Genomic DNA, 27,187 nt, shown 5'->3' with positions numbered 1-27,187 from the left:
AGTACAGCAGATTACTAAACCATGCATTTCCTTCTAAGAATTCTGGGTAAGGAATAAGCAATAAGACCTCCTGTGTCAAAAGAGGAACCTGCTTCTAGCACCACCTTTTAGAAGGTAAAGCCATTATAACTCCTCCATAAGGAAAAAGGTCCAATCTGCAGACAACTGTTTCAAAGTTATTGCCTCTCATCCATGCAGAGCAGGGTACTTCTACACTCACACAGTCAGCCAGTACTCCACTCTATGCGGATGAGAGGCAATAACCTCGAAGCAGCTGTCAGCGGTTTGCAATATTAGTAGCATGCTGTATTGTGTAAAAACACAACATGTGGAGTTTTCAGAATCTACAACAAGAATCTGCACCACACTTAAGACTTAAAGAGGTATTCCTATCTCAAGGATCCTATCTATACGGGTATCTTATGTAAATTGAAGACTTTTCCTAAATATATCGCATTAGAAATGCTGCTTTGTTTTCCTGCTATGTGAACTTATTCCTCCCATTGTTTTACACACCATTGCTATAACCACGGACCTGTGAGATAATACAAGTCACTCACTGCTGTCACTGTTATCTACAGCTCAGCCCTGGCAGGACAATCAGTTCAGCTAATTGCAGTTTATTATCTCTCTATGTAAACACATAGATAACACTGAGTCCTTCTGTACAAGCATGTGCATATTATCTGATCTGCTTAAGAATTGTGATACTTCATAGTGTCCTGTTCAGCGGGGTGGGGGACCATGAGAAATACAGAAAGTGAGAAGAAGAGACAGCAGGCAAAGCTACTGAAACACTGAGATTGGAAAAGCCCTTTAACTTCTAGCATCATACACAGTGGCGTAACTATCAGGGTAGCAGGGGTAGCAGCTGCCACAGGGCCTGGTACATTAGGGGCGCGGCGACAGCTACTACCGCTGTTTTTTTTTTTCTTAATATGCTGTAACCGGCTGGAGTTACTCCAGCCGGTAACGGGCCCTATTTACTTACTATCGGTAAGTGATACCACGGGCCCCACAAACACTATTATTATACTCGGGCGTCTTTTGAGACCCTCGAATATAATGATCAGAGGCCCGGGAGAGATAAGGGAACATAAAAAACACAGTTACTCACCTCCGTGTGCCATATAGGCTTCGGGCCTAGTCGTGTGATGTCCCTGATGTCACTTGACCGGGACCTGCATCCCGGATCATGTGACGTCCGGCCATCATTGAAGATGGCCGACACCACGGAGGACTGCAGCGGAGCTGGGCATAGGTAAGTGACAGAGTTTTTTATGTTTGTATCCCCCTTCGGTCTCCAATTATTATACTCTGGGGTCTCAAAAGACCCCAGAGTATAATAATTGTTCATGGATGCCCACAGTGGACATAATACTGTGTGCAGGGCCACTATGGGGCATAATACTGTGTGCAGGGGCCACTATGGGGCATAATATGTGTGAAGGTGCAACTATGGGACATAATACTGTGTGCAGGGGCCACTATGGGGCATAATACTGTGTGCAGGGGCCACTATGGGGGATAATACTGTGTACTGGGGCCTCTATGGGGCATAATACTGTGTGCAGGGGCCACTATGGGGCATAATACTGAGTGCAGGGGCCACTATGGGGCATAATACTGTGTACTGGGGCCTCTATGGGGCATAATAGAGCGCGCAGGAATGAGGGGGGGGCGGTTGGTCGAGGACTTCGTTGTTGGTCGGGGGGGGGGGCATGTCAAAAGTTCGCCACGGGGCCCCGCCATTCCTAGTTACACCACTGATTATACACCTCATATACTATGGAACAATAATATCACCACTGACATTTATGTGTTCTAAGTGCAACAAATTTATTTTCCTGTTTATTATATATTTTTACTAAAGCTCACAATAAACTAATTCCTCATGTAAAGATACGCTAAGAAGCTGCAAGAGTGCTGTATGCTATGAAGTTTATAATTTTATTTTAGATATCTAACATTCATAGCCACCGTAGCCATACTTTTTTATATATATATATATATATATATATATATATATATATATGAGTTTTCAAGATAAGCTGTACATTTATGAGGAGCTAGTTAACCATACACTGAAGTATGAAATTCATTTCTATTACATTTTATTAAGGGTTAAATGCAGAAAAAAAACCATGATTTTTGTTTACATAATTTACCAATTCACCGTATTGTATGTGTTGTGGCAAAACTGGAGATATCAAATATATATATACATAGTTTATGGTTTTGTGATGTTTATTTAATAAGATATATCACGAAAAAGGTGTCTCTCTTAAGGAAAATGGTTCACATTGTGAAGATAAAAAATTCTGTTGTACTGTTGAGTTTTTAAGTCAGTGAAAATCTTCCCATAGTCAGCAGTGTCGTCTGTGGCTCACTAGTAGTATCTACATCCTATACAGGTTCCCCAACAGGTCCCTCCGAGATCTTAATCCAAGGGCTGTGGCTAAGATCTGGGAAGGCCCAAGTGAAAGAACATATTTAATACGAGTATAAAGCTTCCACCGCCCACAGGAAGGCGCTCTACCTTGTTTATCTGTGTACGGTAAACTACAATGAATGGAAAGAGAATGCTGCACTGTCTGATATAGATTCTCCTGCTGTCCCATGCCAGAGTAGCTACACATGACACAAATGCAGAGCGGAGAATAAACGTTTAACCCCTCCCCCCCACCCAACATTACCTAGTGCTGATACCTGCCCTAACAATACACCTGACTGCAGTTCTGGTTCTGTTATAGGGATAACCGAGTATACACTTGGCCTTGCCAGTCTGGATGAGTGAGCATGCTCCTGACGAAATATGCCATTTGCGGGGACAGTGATAAGTCAATGTTAGGTCAGCCCTGTCAATTCTGTAGAGAGGACATGTAAGCAAAGGTCAGTGTTTTAAGGCTGAGTCTTAATAGAAGACATATTGGGTAACCAGAAGCATGTTCTCAGTTCTGTCATCACAGTTAAAATAATGTTAAAGATTGACTTGAAGGATGACAGATATGACTTTATTATCCATAAAAAGAAAAGTAATTTGTTAATAACTTCACAGTATATGTTACCTATATTCCTCTTTCCTAAGTATCTGGAGATACAGTGCATTTAATATGATGTATAAATACACAATGGCAGAGGATTCATGTTTTATGCAGCCTTTACTCTGTATTATTCAGGGTCGGATAGTTTCTAGGTCAGTAGGGGGCTGGGGGCATTGAAGGGTCTTTGGTTCTATATAGAGTATAAATCTTATGCTTTTACCCCAGGGGAGGAGGTGGGGGAGATGCCACTTTATATCATGCTGACAATTTACTGGGCTATGTCGAAAGGACCAAAGATGTTCACCAGGAATTTTATTACAGAATGAGTTAAGTTCTTTCTCCTAGCAGATTTCTAGGAGCGATGACATTGTCTCTAAAATGATCCAAAAGGAAATTATATACAGCTCTCCAACCTACGCAAATCTTAACCCTAAAGATTAAATAATGTGGTCTTTGCAAACTGTAAATCTAACCAACCTATGGTTAAGCAGTTGCTGCTTAACCATATCTTAACCACATACTAAGTAATGCCTGTGGTCCTACACAGGCTAATCTTTTCACAAATACCTCTCTATTCTCATTCCCATGCTGATTCAGAAGAGTTAAAAAGGTTGCCCTGTTATGGACACTTTTTACTGGGGCCGAAACATGGGACCCTAGCGTTCAGGAGGATAGTGTACCCAAAGTTCCCCAAAAATCCCGCTAGTGAATGGTGTGCCAGTGCTCTTGCTTGACCAGGGCTCCACGCAAGTCTATGGGGCTGTAGGTGTTGCCTGAGAGTACAGTCCCAACAGCTCCATAAAACTGAGTAGAATGCCCCTCATGCAAACCTACTGGCAATCCATTCATAAGGAGACTTTAGGGTATGTTCTCATGGAGTTTTTTGGCAGCAGATTTTAACACGGTATACGCCTCAAAATCCACCTGCCAAAAAAGCTCCCATTGCCTTCAATGGGAACCGCTCACTTCTTTTTTCCGCTAGCTAGTAGCGGAAAAAAGAAGCGAGGTGCCCTATCTTGCCATGGATTCCGCGGCTGACTCTGCCATGGCATCCACGGCTCAAGACTCCCTCCCGATTAGGCCCATTCATTTGGGCCTAATCCAGATTGGAATGCCGTGCAGTGCAGGATGCAGTACATCAACATTCCGTCGTGGATAGCCGCATGGTATGTTCACACGCAGAATCCATTTTCCGCTGTGTGAACATATCCTTAAGAGGACTGTCAATCTCCAACTGCCTGATCTATGGGGGACCAGGCAGTCATTTCCCTGCTTGTCTGTTATCATAGACATAGATGTTTGCACTGCTAAAAATACCTCACCATGTGCAGAGAAGACACCCAGCCAACGTGCCAATTGCTGAGAGGAGATAATGCTGGTGAAGGAGCTGCTGAACCTGCCCATCTGTTTCTTACATTTTGTCTCAGTAGCCAAGGACGTATTTTACTTAGCAACAAGCTAGCGGTCTGCTGATTTAATAGATAGGAGCCCTTTAGTGGCAGAACATTCAAAACAGTTTTTAGGGCGGCAAACATTCTGATTTTTTTAATGAAACGATATGGAATGATGTTCTGGATGGGGGTATTCCATGAGTTCATCATAAACTGTCTGAAAACTTAGTAACCATGTAAATGCATTTTAAGTGCATTACTATCTGTATCCATGGTTACAGACTACAAATAAACGCTATGTCTTTCCTTCTGCTACAGCCTGTGGGATAGGCAAAAAAAGCACCGTAAATGGATTGTTTCTAGTTTGTAACAATGAACAAACCAGTTATTAAATGATGCATAATGAGCTATTATATGGAATAATTATAGATAAAAATTGCCTACCAAAATTTTTATTTACTACTGTCCAGAGACAGCATGCAGAAGTTGTGCTGCCTACAGATGAACAGAAAAATACATTTCTTTACATTATATACTTTTCTTTTATATATATATATATAGCATGGGTACTGTGTAATCCACTGTTCCCTATTAGAGATGAGCGAACACTGTTCGGATCTGCTGATCCGAACAGCACGCTCCCATAGAAATGAATGGAAGCACCTGGCATGCAGACTTTGCTGGCTGGCGGCCGGCCGCTTAACCCCCCCGCTTCCATTCATTTCTATGGGAGCGTGCTGTGAGCGTGCTGTTCGGAACGGCTGTTCCGAACAGTGTTTGCTCATCTCTATTCCCTATATCTGCCATAGTAGAAGCCAATAAGTTCCAATTGTTTGGGAGATTTGACAAAAATTATTGGTCTAAGGTATCTGAGAACAGTCAAAAAAGACTCAGATTCAGACAGACTGGATTTTAACCCCTTGGTCAGCATACTGGGTGTGGTTGTCTAACATCCGTGATGGAATACATTTTCCACATATTATTTCTAGTTAGACCTATCTCAAGGAAGCAACTTTTCCTCAAATATCCCTCTATAGTGATAAGGTAACCAACTACTTATGTATTTATACTATTTCAAGCCAACGAAAAAGAAGGGAATCTTGAAAACTCTGCTGATGTCTAGTTTTGTTTTACATGTTTTTTACACTAAATGACTGATATTTTTTTCCCTTTCCTGCTCAGGTAAGAGAGCTAAAGGATATACATTGAATTAAAAGTAATTTTATTATTTTTTATTATTAAATAATGTAGAAAAAAACTGTGGTGGCATATAGGTTGACAAAGAGGTTTTTACAAAAAAATTGTGTAAAGTGGACTTTATCTTACTAGTGGAAGAGGGTAATACTTGGTATGACATAAAGATCAGGATATAGATGCATAAGGCCTCGTTCACATCTGTGTTGGTATTTCGTTCGGGGGAGTCCGAATGGGGACCTCCCTGAACGGAATGCCAAACGCATTTGCAAACGGTGTGCAGTGAAAGCACATGGACCCCATAGACTATAAAGGGGTCCGTGTGCTTGCCGCAAAATTTTCGCAGGGAACATGTGGACAGGAAAGTACTTCACAATCTACTTTCCTCTCTGCATGAGTCGTGTGGAGATCTCGCGGCAAGCACACAGATCCCATTATAGTCTATGGGGTCTGTGTGATTTTACTGCACAGCTCTTGCAAATGTGTTCAGTAGTCCATTCAGGGGGTCCCCATGCGGACTCCCCGTACGGATTTCCAAACACAGATGTGAACCAAGGGTAAGAAAGACAATGTTACATATCATGCACCATAAGCCTCACAAAAGCTCTGAACAATGTGAGCATGTCCTAAACTTCACTGTAGAAGTAAAAAATTTAGGCTAAGGCCCCACACATTAAATTTTTTTTTAGTGTTTTTACAGGGAAGTTCACAGAGTTTTCCTTTTTTAGACTTTCTGCTTCTATTATATTTATAGAGAAAACGCCAGTAGGTATAACTCACTTGCTGAATTTCCGCTGATTATTTTTTTTTCTGTGTGGGTAGGATTAGCCAGAAGGTAATGTAAAACACTTCAGCGTTTCTGCAATGTGGGGCCCCAGCGTTAGGCTAAGGATCTACAGTGGGAGCATGTTTAGCCTTTGCGGAAAAGCAGCAGAAAAAAAGGCTCCATTTAAGGCTTGAGGCTACATGTTAAGGAAACGCAGCTTTTTTTATTGCAGATTTTGCTGCAACAAAACCAGGTGTGGATTGGACAGGAGGGATAAGTATGAGAGCATCCTATATATTTACAATTCCTTTTATAGCCATTCTTGGCTTCGGCTCAAAAAAAAATGCAGCAAAATTTGCAACAAAAAAAGCTGCGTTTCTGCAACGTGGGGCCTCAGCCTTACAGTCATAGTGAATAAGATTTTATTTAATCTCATCCTCACACTGCAGACAAAATGCTGTAGAGAACAGTGTTTTATAAAAATACATGTTTTTGAAAAATGCAGCATGTTAATTCTCCCTGTAAAAAAGCTGCTTTTTTCCTCATTGTAAAAATCTGTGAAAAACAGAAGTGTTTCCACAGTTTCTTCTTCTACATTTCTGATACGTTTTTTTTTTCCAGCAATGTTTTTTAGCTCCAGTTTACAATATTGCAAAGGAGAAACCAGTTATTACCTGATGGATAACGAGATATTATATGGAATAATTATAGATAAAAATTGCTTGCCAAAATTTTAATTTACTACTTACTATAATTTATCAGAGACAGCATATCAAAGTAGCGGCAAAGTGACAGAGATATTATTTAATATCAGCCACATAATGTGGGAAAAAAGCTGCGGAATCGCAAGTGTTTTCTTTATAGATTAAATAGAGGAAGATACAATGCAAAGGAAAATGCAGAAAAAAGTGGTTAATGTTTTTGTTTTTGCTACGTTTTTTTTTTTTTTTAACTGTTTTATGGCCTTAGCCTAAAGGGGTTGTTCAGGAATAAAGAAAAACACGGCTGCTTTTTCCCCAAAACAGCGTCATACTTATCCACTACATGCCAATTCTATAGGGTTTTTGCAGCAATCACCTTCTTTACATCACAAACAGTATTACAATAGCAGATAAGACCTCTATAAATAAAGCAATTGACCCATCATTGCATCCACTACAAACAATAGAGGATGTCACAGATTATCTAATTCCCCTCCCTGCACAGAGTATGTCTAGAAGACTCTCCGGTAGACCACAATGCATCACCCCAGACTATTGCTGCCTATGGCCATAACTATGTGGGATGCAGCATATCACTAAATGCTCTTGACAGGGCAGAAGAGAAGCTCCCATAGACATGTATACAAAATAGAATTTAAAAAGTCTACAATCAGAAAATAAAAACAGATATATTTCAATACTCTCTCTGTTTTTTTTTTTTTATAAATTAAAGGGGTTGTAAGGGATAAAATCAAAATTAACCCCCTTCCCCCACCTATCTTCTAATTTACTTTGTTTTAAAAAAATTTTTATAATTATCTATATACTTGGAGCGGTCATGTGACCACCCCAGGCCCACTTTCTGATAATTCAGTGACGTTCCATTTCCCCGTTTATGAAATGGAATGTCACCAGTTCTGCCACCCCATCATACTTGCAAGTCTTGCTTTGTGGGAAAAGCTCCTCCTCCTTCTTTCACTCTGCTAACGCTTTCATAGTCCAGAGGTGGCTCTGACAAATGCAGTAGAGATAGTGCGTGTGCTGTCAGAGGTGCCATCTCTACTGCACAGGCATCTCCGGCCTGCAGACAGCCAAGAAAGCGGAAAGAAAAGGAGGAGCCATTCCACAAGGTAAGTCTAAAGAGGAAGAGAGGTAAGTATGATGGGGTGGGGGGCAGGAGGGTTGAGTTAGTTAGTTGGTAAGGGCTAGTAGTTGATGGGATAGCGAGTGAGAAAGGAAGGCGGGGAGAGTGAGATGGAGGTAGTGCGGAAGCTTCATAGCAGGAAGCTACACCAAGTAAACAAATGCAGAGGATGCGAGGAACTCCCAATGAAACACAGAAATCACTCAAAACACTGCTAAAGGTATTTGGGTTCACTTTTTAAATCATTAATAGCACTCACAGACCTTTTTTGTAAAAACATTTTTTGCCTGTAAAACCCCTTTAAATAATAAAAAAAAATAGTTCTTAGGGCATATGCACATTAAAGAAAGTCCTACCCCCTATTACTTGGAACGTACAATCGCAAATCAGTTCAGCTCCAGTTTTGGCAGGCTCAGTCAACCAGTTATGTTAGGGTCTGTTCACAAGTGTCATATTGAACATGGATTTTGGTGCAAATTCCACGTCAAAATCCATATCAAATCTGACAACAATCTGCATCCCATACTTGTGAATAGACTTTACTCAATATCGTCACAGAAAATGACCTTTGCTGGTGCTATTGCAGAAAAAAAAAATCATCATAAAAGTAGTATGCTACATATTTTACACAAAAAAGCTAAGGAAAGCCCCCACTGAATAGCAATACTATGTGCAGATCTGCTACACATCCACAACACATAGTCTCAGAATTCTGCCATGCAACATACAAATCTGTCATTAGCAAACATTCCCTAATACTACATTTCCCCTGAAGAAGCTGAGCACCTTGGATTCTGTATGCCTCACAGCGTTCACCACATCATCATGTTTTCATTGGACTCTAAATGACATCTACACATGCACGGTTATTGTTGCCTCTTTTGTATATTATTACTTGTGGTTTTAATCTTTTCCCACCATCCACTGTACTATTATAGTGGGTGTCGGATCTTTAAACAAGGCAGACACTTAGTAGCTAAGCAGTCATCACAGCCACCAAGTCTCCACTGTATAATATCAGTGGAAATGCCCACTATCAGTGTCTGCACTGATCTTCGGCATTAACTGTACTGATGCCTTGGTAAACATGACTGAGGCACCATTTTACCACCAGTTTGCCTGGGATTGCTGTTCCCCAGAATGAGTTCTGGGGACTGATTCTTTACCTAGATAGCTGTGGATCTATAGAAGGCTCTTAGGTTTGTCTTCACAGTCGTTGAATTGCAGGCTGCACTATGAATCCTGCAATACTACTCTAGGCATCTTAGAATACATTGCAATACATTAGGATTTCAATGTACTGTATAAGTGATCAGCTTGCCCCCCCCTACCTATGGCACGTGTGCCGTTGCCCCATGACTGGGTCTGGAAGGTTATGGGGCCAGAGATAGCAGTTGGGGAAAGCCTAGTTCCCCAACCACTATACATATCTTTAATGGAAAGGTGCCCAGCATTATGTAATGTCTGTACATGCCGCCAGGCCACCTCCTGCCCCTGCCCTTTTCAGGGCTCTGAGGTTCATTGGTTCATCGGTCACCTCTGGGGTGCATTGCCTTAGTTGCAGGGAGAAGAGCATGCCTAGGAGAGGTGAGGAAAGGTGGGTATAAGTGTTTGTTATTCATACTCACCTCAGCTAGGCTTCCACTTATGTTTTGTGGGTCTGTGGAGACCGCAGAGTGTAATAATAACCCTGAAATTAACTGGATGGCAAAGCAAATTTCATGGGGTTCACATGAAGCAGCTCGATGGAGGCTCTTGGGAGCATTTTATATTGATTGGTAACATATATTATGTGGGGACTATTGTGGAATAGATTTACTGTGAAGGCCACTGTGGAGCATATTATACTGTGTGGTGCCACTGTGCAGCATATTGTACTTTGTGGGGCCTCTCTAGAGCATATTGTACTTTTTGGGGCCCCTGTGAAGCATATTGTCCTGTGTGGGTGCCTCTGTAGAGTATATTGTTCTGTGTGAAGGGGCATAGTGAAGCATATTGTACTGTGTTGGTGCCTCTGTGGAGCATATTTTACTGTGTGTGGGCCACTGTGGAACATATCATACTGTTTCTTTGTGGTGTATTAGACTGCAAAAAAATAGGACATATCATTATATGGACTGCATTTATGGACTTGCAAATGCGGCTTGCAAACATGGCTGCAGTTGTAGCCATTGGGGCCTAATTGTGTATTTATTTTAAGACAAAAAATGTTAATATATAAGTTGTTTTTTCGAAAATAAAACCTCAGTTTCAAGGTTAAATCACATAGGAGAGAACCATGGCAGTCTTGTCATGTGATCAGATCCCTTTTGTAATGAAATGTGCAGATCCCAAAGCTCGGACCTCACCAATTCAGAGCTAACCATATATTTAAGACAGTTTTTCAATTCACCCGAGTGGAGAAAGACTCCTCTGGCAGCAGCTTATCGCCTCAAGAACAAAGGGACTGAATAGTTGAAATCCAACTGCTGGATCTTTATTTTGTTCAACATCTACCATTGCAGGAAGAGTTAGCAGCCCCCCATACACATTATCAGTTAAACCTGTCAAAATGACAGGGTTCCGCCGATACAAAGCTAATGTGTATGGTCTGCTCAACATCCATTAACTATTCTGTGGATACCTATAGAATAAATATTCCAGGTAGGGAAAGCACCTTTAAAATACCCAAGCATAAAATATTTGTTGGTAGGTACATACAATATTACATTTACAGTATTATAAAAATATATTACACGTTTTCTCACCTTTTGTCAAATTAAGAAATTGTTGCAAAACATCTTCTCACAACCACTGTAGTAGTTTCTTTGTTGTTTCTGAGACTGCACTTGCCATTCAATATCCTACTGGGCCTGGTGAGATTTACCTTGGCAGGCACTTGTGTTAGTTCTCCAAAATACCAACTTGTCCATTTTATGTTTTTTCTCTGCATAAATCAGATGTATTTGCCAGTCCAACTGTGTTACACTCAGAATTTGGCAGAAAGATTACGGCGGCCATTCCAGCAAACATTACGCTGATGTTGTCATTGAATTCTCCACATAGTGATAATACAAATCTTTCAAATTTTTCATTGCTTTCTCTGGAGATCAGTATTTACCTAGAAATACAAATAAAAGTAAGTAACGCTATACTGAACATTTCACTGGTAGTATTATTATAGGGCATACAAATAGACTGCTAGTGATATTTCATGGAGAATATACATAACAGAAATAATATAACATATAGCTCACTAGAAAACAACAATAATATGTATTGCTTTATATAAATTGCTTAGTTACTGTATGTCTGAGTTGCAAGACAATAATACTTTGATCCCAACTGCTAGTTATTAATAAATATCATTAGCCCAAATCTACTAGACAGTGTAAACATAGGCAGTCACATAAATGTCACAGATTTAAGATAAGATAATTCCCCACAGTGGGGAAATTTCAGTATTTATCACAGAGACTCAAGTTTGCAAGTTTGTGTCCAACATTCTGATGGGCAATTGTGGACTTCAAGTCACACCTCTTTTCTTTTCATCTTAGGGGGCATTCACACTACGTAACGCCGGGCGTGTATCACAGCCGTACATGCCGGCGTTACGGCAGACTGCCGAACACTTCCCATTCACTTCAATGGGAGCGCCTGTAACAGCGGCGTTTACGATGATGACATCCCTTGTTGGAGCTGTTAGGCTGAGTTCACACAAAGTTTTTTGTTCAGGAATCTGCCTCCCAATAGAACTTTATTGGGAGGCTTTTTTGGGAGGCTGATTCCTTTTTTTTTTTTTTTTTCAATGTAGATTGTAAGCCCCATATAGGGATCACAATGCACATTTTTTTTCTTTCCCCATCAGTATGTCTTAGTAGAATGGGAGAAAATCCACACAAACATGGGGAGAACATACAAACTCCTTGCAGATGTTGTTTCTGCTGGGATTTGAAATCTGCCTCCATACAATGGTGGTCTATTGAGACCACTAGCGTTCTTTTTTCCGCTAGCAGCATGTTGCCAATAGCGGAAAAAAGAAGTGAACCACCCTTTCTTCAGGCGGCACCAACCTCCGCGATCGGCCTATTAATTTGAGCCAACTATGGAAGGGGAAGCTGCGACCGCGACGGTCTTGGCAGGTGGATTTTGACCAGAGAGTGACGTGGCTCCCTAGCCCTTAGGGAGCCTGCACACGGAGTTTACGCTCGCTCACTCTGAACGTAAAACTCGATCAGAGTGAGCGGCGTAAAAAACAGATCCCATTGACTTGAACGGGTGCCGGCATACGCGCGTATCACATTGAAAGTAATAGGTAAAAAAGCCTCCCATTGATTTATATGGGGAGCGCGCGTATGCCGGCACCCATTCAAGTCAATGGGATCTGTTTTTTACACTGCTCACTCTGAACAAGTTTTACATTCAGAATGAGCAAGCGTAAACTCCGTATGCAGGCTCCCTTATACTGTTTTCCCCATAAAGGCTGGTTTCAAACCTATCGGGTCTTGGATGTGAGACTCAGTCCAGGTGTACACTGGACTCTATACTGGGATTCCCTGCCTTTCCACTCTGTATTGTCCTGTAGTGGGTAGGCAGGGACTCCTAGCTTCATAGATAACTATAATGCTAAGAGTCTGTCTCCCAGCATAGCGTAAAGAAGGGTAAGTACGCAGGGTCGGACTGGCCCACCGGTGTACCGGTGAATCCCCCGGTGGGCCCCAGGCCCCGACTGTTAAATCCTCATTTTACTAATGCAGATACATTGGTCGGGGCCCCCAATCGAGCACCTGACCAATGCATCTGCATTTGCCTCAGAACACAGGGGCCTCCATTAGCTGATGCTGCACATAGTGTCCTCCCGATATATAGGGAAAGTATATACCGGAGGACACGTGTGCAGCTTCAGCCTCAGCTACAATGGCAGCTCGTACTCCTGTCACTGACCTGCTGCTCTCCTGTGAGGACCTGCTCTGCTGCCCGCACTTCCTGCTTCCCTCCCCCTCCCCTCACAGTGAGTTGTCTCTCTCATCGGAGCGTGTGGGGAAGACAGATGCAATGCTGTGCTCTTCTGGAAAATGTAAGTATATCCTTTTGGTAAAATCTGTCTATGTAATATGTATATATGTGTACATTTGTGTACTGTATGTGTGTTTTATATTGTGTGAGTACTGTGTCTTTGTATACAGGTATGTATACAGGTATGTATACAGTATACTACAATAATGTTTATGGGTGAGTGTATGTATGTATATATGTGAGTATATATAGTATTCATACATTCATATAAGTATATATATGACATATATGGTATCAGGGGCGTAACTACCATAGAGGCAGCGGAGGCGGCTGCCACAGGGCCCGGGCCATTAGGGGGCCCGGTGACAGCCGATATCGCTGCGTTTTTTTTTTTTTAATAGGCTGTTACGGGCCCTATTCACTTGCCGATCCTGGCTGGGCTGGGATCGGTAAGTGACACTGCGGGTCCCACAAATACCATCATTATACTCAGGGGTCTTTGCAGACCCCCGAGTATAATGATCGGCGGATCGGGAGAGGTAAGGGAACATAACAAACAGTGTTACTTACCTCTCCACGATCCTGCCAGGCCTCCTTCCTGACGTCCTTTCTGACGTCTCTGACGTCACTTGAACCCGGCCTGCGTCCCGGGTCATGTGACGTCTGACGTCATTTCAGAAGGACGGCAGTGGAGAAGACAGCGTAGGAGCCGGGGACAGGTAAGAAACAGTAATTTTTTATGTTTTTATTCCCCCGGGTCTCCGATTATTATACTCTGGGGTCTGAAAAGACCCCAGAGTATAATAACTGTTTATGGGTGTCCACAGTGGGACATAATACTGTGTGCAGGGGCCACTATGGGGTATAATACTGTGTGCAGGGGCCACTATGGGGGATGATACTGTGTGGAGGGGCCACTATGGGGCATAATACTGTGTGCAGGGGCCACTATGGGGGATAATACTGTGTGCAGGGGCCACTATGGGGTATAATACTGTGTGCAGGGGCCACTATGGGGTATAATACTGTGTGCAGGGGCCACTATGGGGGATGATACTGTGTGGAGGGGCCACTATGGGGCATAATACTGTGTGCAGGGGCCACTATGGGGGATGATACTGTGTACAAGGGCCACTATGGGGGATGATACTGTGTGCAGGGGCCACTATGGGGGATGATACTGTGTACAAGGGCCACTATGGGGGATAATACTGTGTGCGGGGGCCACTATGGGGGATAATACTGTGTGATGGGGCCACTATGGGACATAATACTGTGTGCAGGGGCCACTATGGGACATTATACTGTGTGCAGGGGCCACTATGGGGGATGATACTGTGTGCAGGGGCCAGTAAGGGACATAATACTGTGTGCAGGAGCCACTATGGGCTATAATACTGTGTGCAGGGGACACTTTTGGGGATGATACTTTGTGCAGGGGCCAGTAAGGGACATAATACTGTGTGCAGGGGCCAGTAAGGGACATAATACTGTGTGCAGGGGCCACTATGGGGGATAATACTGTGTTCAGGGCCACTATGGAGGATAATACTGTGTGTAGGTGCCACTATGGGGGATAATACTGTGTGCAGGGGCCACTATGGGGTATAATACTGTGTGCAGGGGCCACTATGGGGGATAATACTGTGTGCAGGGGCCACTATGGGGGATAATACTGTGTACAGGGGCCACTATGGGGTATAATACTGTGTGCAGGGGCCACTATGGGGGATAATACTGTGTGCAGGGGCCACTATGGGGTATAATACTGTGTGCAGGGGCCACTATGGGGGATAATACTGTGTACAGGGGCCACTATGGGGTATAATACTGTGTGCAGGGGCCACTATGGGGGATAATACTGTGTGCAGGGGCCATTATAGGGGAAAATACTGTGTGCCCCCATAGATTAGATTTCCGCGCCCCCATAGATTAGATTTCCATGCGGTCTCTGTACGGAACATGTGGACAGGAAAGTAGATCATGAAGTACTTTTCTGTCCGCATGTTCCGTGTGGACACCGCACGGAAAGCACACGGACTCCATTTTAATCTATGGGTCCATGTGCTTTCACAGCACACCGCTTGCTAATGCGTTCAGTAGTCTGTTCGGGGGCCACCATGCGGACTCTCCAAATGGATTACTGATCGCAGATGTGAACCAGGCCTGAGTGTGTAGGTATACAGTGTGTGCAATCCCATCCACACATTGCAGAAAAATACATGCAGTAGAGGTGTAAAAATTAAAAAAAAAAAAAAAGTATACTCACCTGTCCACAGCACCCCGTTGTCCCCGCCTGTGTCTGTTCGGTCTCACAGTCTCATTTCTGGAAATTCTTTACCTAACTAGTCTCAGCGATCACATGAGGTGCAGGACTCCCAGCAAGGAGGCACCAGTACGAGACTGAATGGACACTGGCAGCGCACAACGGAGTAACGGGGACAGATGAGTGTGCTTTTTTATTTATTTGTTTTTTATTTTACACTTCCCACCCGGGACATGAGTTGCTCCAATTCCTGGACAACCACTTTAAGGGCTAGTTCACACGGGGAAGTTGGCAGCGGATTTTGAGGTGGAATCCGCCTCAAAATCCGCTGCCAAAAATGACTCCCAATGACTTCAATGGGAGCTGCTCGCTTCTTTTTTCCGCTAGCTAGTAGCGGAAAAAAGAAGCGAGCTGCCCTATCTTGCCGCAGATTCCGCGGCTGAATCAATCTCAGCATCTGCGGCGCGAGGCTCCGGCCCATTCATTTGGGTCTAATCCGGAGCGGAATGCCACAACGGGATGCCTGGCATCTGCGACAGAATGTTCACACGCAGAGTTCATGTATCTCTGTGTGAACTAGCTCTAAAGGATTTATTCATCTTTCTAATATTGATGGTCTGTCCTCAGGATAAGCCATCAATATTACATCTACGATGATACAACAGCCAGGACCTCTGCAGATCAGCCTTTTCCAGGACCAAGCAGCTACAGGGAATAGTAGCATTTCTAGGAGCCGCGCTGTTCACTTGCCATACAAGGTGTAGCAATACATTTAGGTAGTGCACATGGTATAGTGGGTGAGCAGCATGGCTCTCGACATGTTATTACCTTTAGACGTCGTGTTTTGGTACCGCTGATCTGCAGGGTCCTGGGGGTGGGCCCCTAGAAACAATTCCACTGGTGGGCCCTAGACACCCCAGTCCGATCCTGTAAGTACCTGTAAAGTGTATGGGATTCTGTGTAAACCCATTCACACATTGCAAAAAATATCCGCAGCAATAATGCTGCGATTTAAAAAACTGTTGCATATTTATAAATTGCAGTATATATATATAACCCTGCGGACATTCTGTGAAAAGCAGTGCGGGAAAAAAAGACAGTGCGTTTCCACAAGTCTTTTCCGCAGCGCTTTTTGGCTGCATCTCGCTATGTGGGGCCTTAGCCTTAAACAAACAAACTAGAAAAGACCACTCACAGGCCTATATAGACTTTCTTTTATTCTTTTAGTTGGTCACAATATTTCATTTATCCCTGTAAATTTTGCAACAAACTAGCAACGGCTCACAATAGAAGGATACAAGTGCAAAGTGTAGCAGGACCATTTTCCTAATTACATCAGAATAAAACAACAGTACAAAGCACTGATGCAAAAATATTAAAAGGCTGATGAGGTTAATAATGTTAGCCTAGATAGGCGTCTCTTTCATGTACACAGTCTGGCTTACCATGGTGGTTTCTAAGGGTCCATTCACACGGAGGAAAATGGTGAGGAATTTGGTGTGGAAATTTCCATGCTGAAAAAAAGCCTCCCATGGAAAAAAAAAGCTAACAGAACCCATTGAAATCAATGGGAGGCTTTTTTGCAGCGTGGAAAATTCCACACCAAATTCCTCACCGTTTCCTCTGTGTGAATGGACCCGGAGGCTGAGTTCACATGGAGTTTTTTGGTCAGGAAAAATCTGCTTGCTAAAATTTGTGTGGTGTTTTTTGAGGCGTTTTTTTTTTAAAATGTGGCCATGAATTAGTTTTGAAAAATGCCTCACAGTTTTTGAGGCATTTTTTTTCAATGCCATGTCAAAATCCGCATCCAAAAAATGTGAGGCGCAATTTCCACCTCCCATTGACTTGCATTGATTTTTTTTCAGGCGGAACTCAGCCTAAGAAAGCCAGGTGGGCATTCTATTGGTAACCAGGGGGGAGGTGCAGTTATCTTTTTCCCTCCCCTTGGTTCTCTCAGCTTGAGCGGTGACTACCCAGCCAGTGCATGCGCAATAGACCATCTGGGAATGTCAAGGCAGAGTGCATGCGTGATGTGGGGAAGGAGATCACGGTGCTGTGGCTTCAGGATAGAAGTTATCGCACATGCGCGAGAACTTATGCGTAACTCCGCGAGATTTCAGATCGGGAAGCCGGTGCGCTGGGTTTTCACGTGTTGTGCCACATGACATCATCAGAGAGCGCCCAAGATGGCACTGATGATGAATGGGAAGGAGTACTCAGCTATTTATAACCTGGAGTTACAAACATGAGGTGCCACTGTCAAAACTATGTTGTAGCCAGCGTCAGGATTGCTGTGAGATGATCTTATCTTGTTGTATGTGATCCTTGTGGATCTCCTCTTTGCACCAATGTGCTGGAGATATTTAAGTTTTTTGGAGGATCTCTTTTCAAAAAGCAGTTGTTAGGTGTGAAGGCACAGTTAAACGCAAATAGAAGAAAAAAATGAGGCAAGCATTACACTCAACATATATGTTCCTGTATTTATGTGTCCCCATCCTTTCTAATGTATTTCAATAAAAATTATTTTTATATTTTCCTACATATGTGTTGAGTGTAATGTTTACCTCATTTTTTTCATCTATTTGCGGCTCTTTATGGAGGTAACAGCACGAACCTAAAAGGGGTATAGGCTAAATACATGGGGGACCATCCACTTTGTATAGGTATTTCCCCAAGCCATGCTATGTTTTTGTTTTTCACAGTTAAACGCAGCGTAGGGATTGTTAGGGACTTTTTTTGTGGGGAGGTTCAGCTTGGGACTGCCCTTGTAAGGGTTGGAGCAATTTTTGGGGTACAGGGACAGCATCTGCGGGTTAGCCTAGGGACTGTCCTGACCTGGCTTCCGCACACCATGATATCTCTGTGACTCCGTGACTGACTGTAGGTAAGATCACACCATTTTTTGTCTTTATACTCCATGCAGTTATTATGGTGATTAGATACAGCATATCCCAATCCTGAACACTCTCTGAAGCCAAACATAGTGGCTTACAATTTTTGTGGTATTTGTTTTTGTATTTTATGTGTGTTATATTCTAGTATGTACTCACTCTAAGGATATTTTTAGGGGGGAAAAAATTGTTTATATCTTTGCATCAGTGCTTTGTGCGTGAACTCTAGTTTCAGGTTGCTGTAGGTTTCATTAGAATACAAAATAACAATTATGTATTATAATAAGCAACTATATTTCTGTCTTCATTTCTAGTGCCTGCGAGTTATCAGTATAAAAGCTAGTTGCTACCCAGGTGGTGTGAACTGGAGGTTTGGAACGTCTTACAGCTCTTACCCAAGATGAATCTATTAGCAGTCCTGCTAAGCACCGGCCATGTATATTTTTCTAATGCCTACAATTTTACCATGTTGATGTTACTTGTGGATTGAGTGTGGATACAGATGTGATCAAGCTACTTCAATATGCAAAGTGTACACGATCAGTCTAAACCATGCATCCAAGATGTTCATAGTGGGATCTCTTAATTCATTGGGTCTCTGTAGAGAATAATCCCTTAAGGGTGTTATAGCATTTGGGAATTTTTTCACTTTTGCATATTGCCTTTACTTTTTCATTTTTGATTGGTGTAGCTATTTTGGGGCTTGTTTTTTTGTAATATGACTTGGTTATAATATGGAGTGCCTATTATTTATTTACTCAATTGTATCTACTTTTTCTGTGGAAGATGAAGAGAAAAATTCAGGGACAATTTTTTTTTTAAATTTTCACCATTCATTGTACTGAATATCATGCTATCATTATTCTACTGATCAGTACAATTACTTTGATACCTAATTTTTTTTTTATAAAAACTGCTTATGTTTTGGTTAATTTTATTTTTAAATTGTTTGTTTTTTCACCATCTTCTAAAAACCATAAGGTTTTTCATCGTCTGAAGTAGTTGGTGGCTTGTTTTTTGCAGCACTTTTCATTAGTAGCATTCTGGGAGATCTACAACTTTTTGACCATCTTTTATTCCATTTTTTGGAGGCAAGGTATGTGTTGTTATGGACACCGAGATAAGATTTGTGTTGGATTTTAAAGTTTTGGTTTTTTTTTAAATCTTTTATATAAAAGATAACCTGCAATCGATTTGTCATATGACGACCTGTCCACAGGATTGGTCATTAGAACTTTGGGGGTCTGACACCCGAATCCCCTGCAGGTCAACTACTCAGTAAGTATCTGGGCACCAAAAGCTTTAGCATTGGACAGCACTACACTTCCCTGGAACCACCTCTATGAAGGGCCTGCTGTGCCCCTAGTATCATTTGAATAGGAGAATCTTTATGCTTCCTGTCCAATTCTATAAATTCTGATGACCTAACTATAGCAGCCAGTTGACTGCTGACTGGCTCAGCCATGACATTGGTATGAAAGACACATCAAGATGTATGGGTGGGTACAAGTAAGCAGAGGCACTGAAATAAAAAAAGAAACTATAATGTGAGAATATTGAAAAAGTATTTTATTTTTCCATTGTGGAGCCATAGAAGTTTATTGAGGTGGGACCCTTGAAGGAATCCCCTGTCAACACCTAACTAAGCTTCTGGGGCTAGATATTTTTCTTAAATTGGCAACCTTTTTTCAGAGGCTCTTCCGTGATAGAACATATGGCTATGACAACTATGGTTATTATGTAACAAAATATTGTGACCACCAAGTCATGTTTGTAGAGAACAAACTACACCATTAGAATATGTTGTCTGATATTTTTGCACCATTTTTTATTTGTAGACAGATTGAGTCCCCAAAAATGTTTATGTATTGATCTAATGCCCCTTGTCACTCATAACTTCACTCCTGTCATGGCCATAATTGTCACCCTGATGCGACAACTGTGATGTGAAATGTATGTTGATACACAGAAACAGGCTATCAGTGCTCTCCATTCATTTTTATCATGGGTCTATAAATCATAGAAATTAATATATTTGCACACAAGAAAGATAACAAAACCAGATCAGCTCTGCTAGAGGATTTATCCTTGACATACATTAGAAGGACAATCTTTCGCCCCCACCTAGCATCAACCCCCACTCCTCTAACACTGCTCATCGTGAGAAAGTGGCGAGGATATGTCATTGGGAAACAAGGCTCTTTTCAAATTCATATTAATTTATCCATGCACTCCGGCTGAGCCGCAAGGAGCCTAGAGAGGGAGAAAAGGGGAGGGGGTCAGCGAAGGCAGCAGAGAAGGGGGATGGGGGCAAGTGGGGAGAGGCATGAATAGGATCTCAGACACAATAATGGCATTCATAGTTGGATTGAGCAGACACAATAAGAGTGTCCTGTGTGTGTTGGGTGGACAAAATGGCTCCATCCCAATCTTTTTTCTCCCCCTCATTATATAATAGACATGCATTGTGTGCCCTCTTCTCTAAACAGTGAATGAGACTCATGTTTGTGTAACTGTCAGAGGCTAGAGACCATGGCGTAGCAGAGACATGCTCGCTTCATTGTACTATAGCATTGGAGTTGTAGAATGTTACATAAACTTTTCACTTGTCATTGAGAGAAAGATTCCTTGTATGTAAAGTTCAAAAGATTGAACCAATGAGTTTAGAAAAATGGCTGTTGTGTCAACCCTAGTAATAACTATGACGGTATTAAGGGGTCAATATTGCAGATCTGAGTTGTCCTATACATGACTAGAGAATTTTTTTTTTAGACTGTTGTATGCTGAGAGACTACATTTTATAAATAAATATGCGAGGTATATTGCGCTCAGGACAATCTATATAGTCAATGTTCACATGTAGCTATCGGATACAGTCATATCTGACCTCTTGAGACTTTTAGTTTGCCAACATGGCCTCAGGAGTCTCTATAGGAAAAAGTCTTACGCCACAAACTTGTTTCCATAAGGAAACATTGAGGTTTTATTGCTGTTGCAGTAATGCCACTGCAGTTTATCAGAAAGTCACCTTAATGCCAGCCTTAGGATAAATCCCCACGTAGCTAAAAAAAAAATGCTGTAGGGTAAATGCTTGTAATGCTTGCAGTCTATGGAAAAATGAACGTGTTTTTGAAAATGCATTTGAAGGCTAAGGGCCCATGCAGCGAGCCGCAGTAGAAAAGACTGCAACGAAAATGAATTGCAGTTTTTCCTGCAGCTCTTTTCACAGAAAGTCCACAGAGTTCAGCATTTCCATTGGTATAAGTGAGATGCTGCAATTTACAAAAACGCAACGGTTTTTGGAATCAAGGCAATTCCGCTGCGGATTCTTTTCTGTAATATGTGGATGGGATTAGACAGAATCCCATCCACTTTGCAGGTACTGTAATGCGACGTTGTTTACGCTATGTGGGGCCCCAGCTGAAAAAGGTTTCCACAGCATTTTGTCTATAGTGGAGCTGTAAATTACAGTGAGGGAAAGTACTGTGGAAAAACCGCAGCGTGAACACATCGCGGTTCTTCCTGCAGCGCTTTGAGCAGAAAGTTCGTGGAGTTTTCCTTTGCGGACTTTCTGTTACAATTATATCTATGGAAAAGACGCCGGCATTTCCATAGATATAATTGACATGCTGTGATTTCCAAAACCACGTCTGTTTTGGAAATCGCAATGTGTCCATGCTGCAGTTTTAAATGTAAAGTGGGCAAGGGATTTGCATGAATCCCATCCACTTTGCAGTTGCTGTAAAACGTCGCGATTTACGCAGCGTTTCTGGTCTGTCTTGCCCCGGGCTTAGGCCTAAACTGGCGAGAAGTGCATCTGAATCTGTTTCTGTAGTGTTGGGCCCTACCTTTAACATACCTCCAACTTTCAAAGGACAGAAAAAGGGATAAAATGTGCAGCGCACGTAGTGAGCCGTTGCAAATTTAGCTCCACCCATTGCTAAATTGACTCTATCCATTCCCATCCATTTCTCTTTCTGCTCTCCACACAGTATAATGCTCTTACAGTCACCCTATTATATGTCCCCACATTATAATGTTCTCCTGAAATTGACTCAACAGTTTAATGTCCCCCTCCAGCTGCCCCAGTTAAATATCACCCTTCATTTGCTCCATATTGTTCCCCTCTAGCTGCCCCAGTTTAAGGCAACAGGAGAGGGACATTTAACCATGGGGCCAGATGGAAGGACATTAAACTTGGGGAAATTAGAGGGGGACATTCTTGTCTGACTCCAGCTAACCCCAGTTTAATGTCCTCCTCTAGTTGCCCTGAGGTTAATGTCTTCCTCATATGCCCCACCAGCTTAATGTCAATCTTCATATGCCCCCAGTTTACTGTTCCCCCTCCATCTTCTCCCACAGTTTAATGGTTCTCTTCATCTGCCAAAGTTTAACATATAAAACACTGATACTCACCTCTCTTAGCTCCCCTGCTGCGCAGTCTGCAGTCTGTTGTCCCAGAGTGTTCAGGGAGCTCCAGGTGCAATGTGAGTGACAGAGAGCTCCCAGAGCCGCAGCACATAGGGGGCACAGTGGTGATGCAGGAGCTGTCCACTCCTGCTTTACCACACTATTCAACTCATCTGTTCTCCGGACGCAAATAAGTTGTATCCGGGATATACCGTATATACTCGAGTATAAGCCGACCCGAGTATAAGCCGACTCCCCTAATTTTACCACAAAAAACTGGGAAAACTTATTGACTCGAGTATAAGCCTAGGGGGGGAAATGCAGCAGCTACTGGAAAATTTCAAAAATTAAAATGGTTGGAGTTTTTGGGTGCAGTAGTTGCTGGGTGCTGGGGAAGGGGAGGGGCTGTTTTGGTTGTCTGTCTATCCCTTCCCTGAGCTTGAGGACTGGGTTTTTTTTCCCCCCACTTGGAATTCAGCCTGGCGGAATATAGGGGATCTGCAGTGCTCCTATTAACCCCTTCCCGACGGAACAGGAGCACTGCAGATACCCTATACTTAGCCTGGCTATAGTCAGACTGAATTCCAAGTGGGGGGGGGGGGAAACAGTCTCAGGGAAGGGGCAGTTAGACAACTTTTTTCTAGCTACGGCGTGTACCGTACAGAAAAAATATTATTATAGATTGGTAGAGCGGGCGTTTTCGGACACAGGGATACCTAACGTGTAGGTGTTTCACAGTATTACTTTTATATGTGTTCTAGGAAAAGGGGGAGTGATTTTAATTTTTTATACTTTATTTTTTTACTTAATTTTTTTGCATTTATTAGACCCTCTAGGGGTCTTGAACCCCAGGGGTTCTGTTCACTAATGCAATGCATTACAATGCTAATGCATTGCAATACATTGCAAAAATCGTCATTTCTTTTGCAGGCTGCATAGAGCAGCCTGCAAAAGAAAGGCAGTGCAGCCAGGGAGCCTTTACAGAGGCACTGAGGGGAATCCCCGGCTGCCGGAGCTGAAGGGGAGCTGTGTTCAGTCACCTGCAAAAGCGATGAGGGGAATCCCCGGGAGACTCGGCTGCCTGGATTTCCCCTCAGCGCTTCTGCTGGCCTTAGTTTCCCTTCAAATCCGACAGCCGAGGTCTTCAGGTCTGCGCTCCTGCCGGGGATCTCTCTTTCAGCTCCAGCGGCGGATTTCTTCCTTCAGGTACGTGCTCCTGTCTGGGATCCCCCTTCAGCGCTTCAGTGCCGCATTTGAGAGAGCGGTCGTGTCTGCTCTCTCCTCTCTCCAGGGGAATGGCGGCGCCTGCCGCTTCCCCGCAGTTAAGGGCATCTCCACTGTAACTACGCCATTACCACTGTAAGAGTTACAGTGGAGGCGCCGATTCTAATGGGGACCGCTCTGGAACAGAGCGGTCGCCATTATAGCTACAGACTACGCAGCTACCGTAGTTACAGCCCGGTATCCAGACACCGGGGCGGGTGCCGGGCCCCGCAGCATCGCCATGGCGATGCTGTTATTTCAAACTACAGAAGGACTTACGGTACTTCTGCTAGAAGGCCCCGGTACTTCTGCCAGGAGCGTGGGGCGATGCTGCGGCCCGGCACCCGCCTCCGTGTCTGTATGCCGGGTCTCTAACTATGGTATTACCGTAATGACCCAAATATAAGCCGAGGCAGACTTTTTCAGCCCAAAAACTGGGCTGAAAAACTCGGCTTATACTCGAGTATATACGGTAACTCCGACTGATCGGGACCGAGGGACATGACCCGAAATCCGGGACTGTCGCACTGAATCGGGGACGGTTGGGAGGTATGGCTTTAATATGCTATCTAGTGTACATTAGTATACATCATTAATAGTTTTTTTTGGCGCCTGTGCATTATTATATAACACTTGCATTAAATCCTAGAACATCTGTTGTAGTATATGTAATAACCTCTCCATAATTTGCACCAGAAAGTTAGCAGCAACAATTTTTTTTTAACTTTGTAACTATGTTCATTTCATTTATAATATACTTGTACACACTGCAGACTCTGAAGAACAGAGGTATTTATAAGGAATACTCACGAGGTGCAGACATTTGGCATTGAACATCAGTTCCATACATGCATATGAGGCCATTTCTGCAGCATATGCATGAATTTCTCAAAGCCCCATTCAGATGAATGAGAATGTTGCAGAAAATTCTGCAGAAAAAAATCCTTCACCTTTTTTCTACTTCTCTCCTATTTAACTGGTGCGACTCCTTTAGCTATAATACAATTTGCCCTATAAGAATCTGTAACCAATGTGGGGGAGGTAGGCTCAGCGGTAGCAGCAGCGGACTCAGACAGTCAGAGACAGACACCAAAATCAGTTTGAACAGGGTTTTACCCCTGTGCGTTTATTTTGCAAAAAAGGTTTAAAGGTGCTGGCAAACAAAATAAACAGGCCTTTACTTCAGGCAAAAACAAACACAAATACCTGCCCGGCTAGGCGACTAACTATACAGAAGCACTCTGTCTATACGTGTGGCTTGCTTCAACCACACGGACAAAACAAATCAACAAAAATACAAGCTGTGGAGCACCCACTGGTCTCACCAGTTTTCAGTTGGAGGGACAGGACCTGACAGGACCTGGCTGGACCTGGCTCCACCACGCTCCCCCAGGAACTGCCCAGGACAGAAGTCTGGAGAGGCTTTATAGGCCTGTGATTAGGCCTAACTGCTCCCACCTGTACATGAAGGCTCCTTCCTACAGTGGGATGAGAAGGGGTTAATACAGCCATATGCTTTACTACAGCTCTTGAAGCCCTCACTCACCAGACATATGAGAGGACTCTGGGGGAGATAGCGTCCTTCCAGGACTTTTCCTGTCACTTTCTTACACCCTACAGATATGGAATATTCCTTGTAATTCAGTCATCTAGAAATAAAGCTGCTTATCTAGATATATTTCTTCTATAATTACCTTGGCATTAATGTAAAATGTATTATTCAAATGTATCAACATTCAGCGTGGCCAAAGTCACCGATGGTTGCTATAGTTACTAGTTGTCTTAGCTCAGGAATAAGCTACGTTCCTGCACAAAGGCACTAAATTGTCAGATTTTAAAAGACATCCATGTGTGGCCAAACAATGTGCTGAGAAATTGCCCAATGGGTAGCGAGAAGGAATGTCTATTGACTGCACGAATGCATGTATATTATCACTTCAGACAGGTCATGGCACATAATGGGAGGTAGAAGATGGAGAAAAATAACATACAGGAAACATCTTGCTGAACGTATATACTGGTATTGCTAAATTACACATCGTAAAGTCTTTGTAATGTGGAGAAAATCTGTGACAAAATTAGAAAGATGCATCAAAACTGATATAAAGCCATTTTTTTGTGTTTTTCATGGCATTTTTATCAGAAGTTTTAGACTAAAGCCCCACGTTGCAGAAATGTAGCTTTTTTCTGTTGCAGATTTTGTTGCGGTTTTTTGAGCCAAAGCCAAGAGTGGATTGAACAGAAGATAGAAGTATAAGGCTCAGACAGGGTTTTTTGGTCTGGATTATGAGGTGGAATCCGCCTCAAAATCCTGACCAAAAAAAGTCTCCCATTGAAATCAATAGGAGTTGGTCATTTCTTTTTTTCTGCGAGCGATTTGTTCCGGCTCCCGGAAAAAAGAAGCGACATGCTCATACTTCAGACGGATGCTGCGGCCAGATGTCCGCCTGAAGACACTGCCTCCCGACTAGGCCCATTCATTTGGGCCTAATTCAGAGCGGAGTGCCACAATTGGATGTTGGTGCACTGCTACCCATTTTTTGGAACGGAATCTGAGGCGGCTCCACATTAAATTACAGTCCAAAATACCCCGTGTGAACCTGGCCTAAGGGTCCATTCACACGGAGGAAAATAGTGAGGAATTTGGTATGGAATTTCAGCACTGAAAAAAAAGCCTCCCATTGACTAAGGGCCCCTTCACACGGCTGATACGCTGGCTGCTTTAGAACGTGTAAACGTTCCGTAGCAGCGGCGTCTAAAGCAGATCGCATTGTTTTCTATGGGAGCCGGCAGACGCGCGCTCGCCATAGAAATGAATGGGCTGCTTTTTCCATTCATTTCTATGGGGAGCGCACGTATGCCGGCTCCCATAGAAAACAATGGGAACTGCTTTATACGCCGCTGCTACGGAACGTTTACACGTTCTAAAGCAGCCAGCGTATCAGCCGTGTGAAGGGGCCCTTAAATGGGTTCCTTTATCTGCTATGATTTTTCTACTTGCTAAACATGGGTATGTTAAAGGAGTTACAATGCACCAAAAATGCTCCAAAATTGTGTTACCAACTAAAAGGTGTAATAAATGACTAGACGGTCTACAGATGCGCCAGTTTTAAGATCCAGCA

At 42.9% G+C, this 27,187-nt stretch overlaps 1 long non-coding RNA gene across 1 annotated transcript in view; it reads right to left on the bottom strand.

Annotated features, from left to right (window-relative positions):
• Positions 1 to 27,187, bottom strand: part of LOC142212721 (uncharacterized) — an 83,813-nt gene that overhangs the window by 11,500 nt on the left and 45,126 nt on the right. Inside the window, exon 5 of the long non-coding RNA XR_012717210.1 lies at positions 10,988 to 11,340. This is a non-coding gene — a long non-coding RNA (uncharacterized LOC142212721). The remainder of the gene's footprint in view (positions 1 to 10,987; positions 11,341 to 27,187) is intronic.

Source organism: Leptodactylus fuscus, chromosome 1 (assembly GCF_031893055.1).
Source record: "Leptodactylus fuscus isolate aLepFus1 chromosome 1, aLepFus1.hap2, whole genome shotgun sequence".
NCBI lineage: Eukaryota > Metazoa > Chordata > Amphibia > Anura > Leptodactylidae > Leptodactylus > Leptodactylus fuscus.
Note: the sequence above shows the minus strand (reverse complement) of the source record. Positions and strands in the feature narration are given on the sequence as shown.